Source organism: Atta colombica, unplaced genomic scaffold (genome assembly GCF_001594045.1).
Source record: "Atta colombica isolate Treedump-2 unplaced genomic scaffold, Acol1.0 scaffold219, whole genome shotgun sequence".
Taxonomy (NCBI): domain Eukaryota; kingdom Metazoa; phylum Arthropoda; class Insecta; order Hymenoptera; family Formicidae; genus Atta; species Atta colombica.
In genome coordinates, this window is record NW_017259315.1 from 159,874 (window position 1) to 165,505 (window position 5,632).

Consider the following 5,632-nt stretch of genomic DNA (forward strand, 5'->3'; position numbering starts at 1 on the left):
GTTACTTTCTATTTATAAATAAAAATCTAAAAGATAAATTTCTTCATTTATTTGTATTAAAAAGAAAATTTTTCTTTTATTAATAAATTGACCTTTTACGTATAGTTGTTATAACAATAATTAGATTTATTAAGAATTCTGTTAAAAATTATTGAAATTTATTAATATAAATTTTTATATTCTAAAAAGCTTATATTTTCAAATTAAAATTTTGATTGACAGTAATGCGAATACTGTCAGTAATATGATATTTTTACCCTACTGACACTACAGTCAGTATAAATCGTGGCTCATCCGACGCGATCAGCTGTTCCTAATTTGACAAGCCATTTGCTTTTATGACCATCGTGACAAAGGGGAATTGTATAGGAATCAGTTACCAAGCTAATAAAATTACTATAATATCAAATGTATCCTACTTACATCGGGGAGTTCTGGCTTCATCGGCTTTGATTTTTCTTGCATGTTTTTCCTACGTTTATAAGTGTATTCGAACAATGTTACATGCAAGATGCGACGTAATTTTTTAAAAGAAAATATACATAATTATCTTACTAAGTCTTTAGAGCAATTTAAGTGGTTGCGATGCCGATGATACGTTCGTTACAAGAAACCACTGAAAACTAACAGTTTCAGATTGATAACACTCTTCGTTCAAATGTAGAGATAGAATTTTTGTTATATAGTGATAACGATGTATTCTGAAAATACTGATTGGTGCAATGTCTTAAAAAAAAAGAAAGAAAGAATGTGAAGATTAGTATATAATACAATGTTTTTTTTTTAATACGCCTTAAAGATCGTAAATTTAGGAAAAAATCTTAGATTAAAAAAGGATTAATAAGGGTTAATAAATGATTAGGGAATACGCTGAGAAAAATGTATGATTGAAAATGGATAAGAAAATTATAATTCACACGGAATTATTTAAGTATTAATACTTGACTGTTTAGGACCTTTATTTCTGATTAGAAGATTAGAAGATTCTGATTATATCAATCTCATTTATTTCAACTAGAATTTTTGTAGATTTGTAATCAGAAATTCTGATTGGTCCATTTTCAATCAAACATTTTTCTCAGCATACTCTGTTACCATTTATTATCATTTTTTAATCTAAGATTTTTTCCTAAATTTACGATCCTTACATTAAAAAAAAAAGAACATTGCATTATATATCAATCCTTACCTTCTTTCTTTCTTTCTTTCTTTTTAAGAAATTGCACCAATTAGTTTCAGAATATACCACGTTATTATAACTTTAGTTGAAATTAATTAGAATTCTGATTCCAATTAATTCAACCAGACATTTTTCTTAGTTAGAAGTCTAAATTAGATAACTTAAGGTATCAAGGTATATTTATTAGGATATTTATTTAGATATTGTATTTGTTGAGAAAATATATTTGTAAAATATTTAAGAATATAAGAACAAATGTGATATAACTCTATTTATATTTCTTCATTTTTTCTCGAACCAAAACAACTATTGTATAACTCCCTAATTCCTTCACATAATAACAAAATGTTTTTGTTATTATCTTATTTGAAAATTGTTTGGTTACGACATGATATAATTGAGTATAATTAACACAGCTGGTAACCATTCGTTATACCTTTGTCTTACCTTTATCTTATACCTGACATCTCGAAAAACTCGAGATATAATTTGTTTGCTAACGAGTTGAAAAATAAAAGAGATGATATTTTATGTGTGCGTGCGCGCGCGCGCGCGCGCGCGCGCGCGTGTGTGTGTGTGTGTGTGTGTGTGTATGCTAAATTATTTTTATTTGTCGGGTTATTAAGTATTTATATAAGTACACGGAAAGTATGAGTTTGTTTAAGTATGTAATTAAAAATTTAAAATAGATAACATAAATATAAAAATAACTTTATTGCATCATTAAAATAATTATGTAGAATGCTCAATCTGGTTGCTAGAATGTCAAAACTTTTTACATTATCATATTTGAGCCTTCTACATAATTATTTCGATAATCTAAAATATGCGTTCACACAGAAAAATATCATTCTATTGCTAAGAAAAATAATTACAATTTATTTTCTTCCTTTGAAGTAACGGTTATCTTTAACAAAAAATATTTTCTTGATAATAATCTTAAAATACTAATTTATTATGCTTATGTTAATTGCTTACTGTTGTTGGCAATAATAGGAGTACATGTAAAGAAATCTAATTCCGTTTTTAAAATTTTTATTTATGCGCAAAAGTGCATGTAAGCAATCGAGCTATAGGCAAGAATTTTTGTGCGCAAACGAATTATCGGGCAAACGATACTGTTGGCAATCGATTTGTAGGCAAACCGGATCCCCCACACTTTATACTTGTTTTAATTTAATAATCTTGATTGAAATATTAAACTTTTACTAAAATTCAGAATATATTTTGAATAAATTTTATGTTATGATAGAACATTTACGGCAGATTTGCGGGTGAACTTTTGAAACAAGTAATTATTGGTTGCGTATTGTTCTGTATACTTAATTTGATAGTCTAACAAAATTATTTTCATATCTTCTATTAGAGTTAAATTTTTAAATACTTTAACTCATTTTTAATTTTTTATAAATCATTTTTTCCATGTGTGATTTAAGATTTTATTATAAAAAAATGTATTATAATTATTATCATTTTATTAATATTATGTTATAATTATTATAAATTTATTGAATTATATATATGATAACATTCACGTATAATAATATTAAATTATTATTTGATAATATTTCAGATAGTTTTTATTTTTAGTATTAATTTAATATTAAATGTTTATTTTTTCTTTTATAAAATTTAAGCTGTATAAAAAAAGTGTATTAAACTTCATTTAAATAGATATAAGCGCGCTAATAATAATCGCTACTTCATTATTTTCTCCAATTTAGATATGCTGTGTATAATTAGCACTGTATTATTACTTAGCTGATAATAGTTATAACAATTTGTAAAATTTCCGGCTACTTTTTTTCTACTAAATCTATCGCGAGATAAATTTATAATTTTTCAGGACGTCATTTGAATGACGTATATACTTGAGGATATTAACGTGTACATACGAACGGGGTCGCTTGCTGACCTAGTTCCTATCTCGTTGCCTCTTCAATCCTGATTGTTCGGATCTTCTCACGTCTTTCTCAAACACCCCGAGACACAACTTTAATCTCATATGCCGAAAATGGCAAATCAAGTTATCACTTACCTGAGGTGTCGTGAAGGAACTTGTGATACAATGTGGCACTACGACAGTGTTAATTTGATAGGACCTGTCGATACGTCAATTCAATGATGTCTTGGCAATGCCGTCTTGAACCGTGACATCCTCGGGAATGAAGCACGAGGCACAGCGAGTGGCGTCCTTTAAATTACGTCGCGTAATCACCTCGCCACTTCTCCAGTCGATTGGCCGCCGATACTAACCGTGACAAAAGCCGCCCGTATGTTCGTCCGACTTCTTTTCGGATCGCGCGACGCGGCCGGAAAGCACGAGTTTAAAACCGATGCGAGGATACCGGAGCGTGCCCGCCAATGAACCAGCTTTGTCACTTTATATAGCGTTTCAAAGACCATGGCGGCATGAGGTGGCGAAGCGTGCAAGGGACACTAGCTACGCGGATTCTGTATGCAGAAAAGGAGAGAAAGAGAGGAGAGATCCCCTCGTAGTGTTAATCCGACCGTAATTGACTGGCTCTCTGCCATTTTGTCTTATATATTTGCGTTATAGATCATTCGTGTATTCAGAAAGCAGTCTTATCGCGTGAGCTTTCTCTGTCTTGCCGTTATCTTTTCTTGCTGTTATCTTTTCATTTTTATCATAATTCTAATTGTTACATATAATTTAGCATTAAAATTACAATCAAGAATTTTGGAAATTTGTAATATAACTAAATCCTGTATAAGTAAAAGATTTTATATATATATAGGATGTTTCTGAAATAACGCCCACTAATCATACAGTGCTATTCCTAATAAAAAACTGAATCGAAAAGTTTTATTATTATTTACTATAAACTTATAAAAAGTTTTACTATTATTTTGCAATTTTCACAATATTTTTTTTTAGTTATCCACTGAGTAAAATGTCTAAAATCGACATATAAGATTTACATATAATTTTTAAGATATCTTAAGAGTTCTTTAAGAAAAAAAAGTTTCAGAAAGAACACTAAGAAAAATATTTTAAAATTGTCTTATATATCGATTTTATCCGTTTATTCGGCAGTCTTTAAAAATTAATATCTCGTTAACTATTGCGAAAATTGCAAAATAGTAGAAGACTTTTTGATTCAATTTTTTATTAGGAATAACACTATATAATAAGTGGGCATTATTTCAGAAATACCCTGTACATATGCGCGCGCACGCACGCACGCACGCACGCACGCACGCACGCACGCACGCACGCACGCACGCACGCACATAAGTGAACGTATTGTTACAACGATACAATTTAAAACATAAAACAATTTAGAATAAATGAAAGATTAAGAGCCGATTATGTAACGAAAAAATTTTTTAATTTAACACACGAATTTAATTTAACATGTGTTAAATTAACAATTTTTTTTGTTACATAACCGGCACTTAACTCTTCATTTATTTTAAATTGTTTTATACTTGTGGGGTCTTATTATTACTTATTAAAAATGAAGTTTTTCAGAAAATAAGTTCGAATACTTTAAATTATCAAAATTTTGCAACATTAATTTTAAAATGTAATTTTGATGTAATAACTTTATGATTATCAGAAATAATTGATTATAGAGGGATAAAAGTATTTTCTTTTAAAGTATATGCTTTTTTCTATCTTTATTCCTTTTGTTTTTTTCTGTAAACAATTCCAAAATGACAATTTTTTATTTATATCATTATTGTAGCAAATGAGCGATATAGTAGATTAAATAGTTTTTATTGCGAGAATGAATACCGTTAATTCATTTGGTTGCAATCTTAGTTTTTCTTATATTTAATAGAGAAGGTATATTCTTTGTATTACCTTTTCATGTGTAATAATAAAAATTATCATCGAAATGAATGAGAACAAAAATGAAATGATACAAATATCTTCATATCCATGAATTATTTTTTAACTAAAAAAATTGATATATATTACAACAATATTTTAAAAAAACTTTTGTAATTAAAAATATGTGATTTCTGAGTATTTTTCTTAAAGAATGTTACTCAATCATTAAATGTAATGCTGATCATTAAATAACGTGACGAAATGCATGTTATTCACGTAATAATACTATTATTGCATATTAATGCAAAATGCTGATGTTTATCTATTGATTTGTTGTATCTATTAAATACTATCTTTTTGATCGTATTTCTCAAGCGAAATATCGTATACATTATCATCATCTCGTATTTGATTATTATCCAATTTTCCTTCAATATTTAAATTCTTTCCGCGTCTGTCTGTATCTCCTATTGACATACTTATTAGGACTAATTTTTTATTCAAATATTTAAGGTATCATTAATTTCATTAATGAAGAGATAACTAACGTAGTGAAGAGATTTGTACATTACAACAAACTTTTTTAGTTTTTAATTTTCTATTAGCTGATCTTATTTTTTATTATGATTATTAAGGTATATTTATATATA

At 27.9% G+C, this 5,632-nt stretch overlaps 1 protein-coding gene across 2 annotated transcripts in view; it reads right to left on the reverse strand.

Annotated features, from left to right (window-relative positions):
• LOC108687864 (alkaline phosphatase 4-like) overlaps window positions 1-3,539 on the reverse strand; it is an 18,258-nt gene extending 14,719 nt beyond the window's left edge. The window contains exons 1-2 of one of the 2 annotated variants that reach the window (XM_018193877.1): window positions 3,219-3,539; window positions 3,076-3,148 (exon numbers count right to left, since the gene is read on the reverse strand). The gene's annotated coding sequence lies outside the window, so the exon portion shown is untranslated. The remainder of the gene's footprint in view (window positions 1-3,075; window positions 3,149-3,218) is intronic. The other variant, XM_018193876.1, reaches the window with a different exon arrangement.
• Window positions 3,540-5,632: the final 2,093 nt, after the last annotated feature.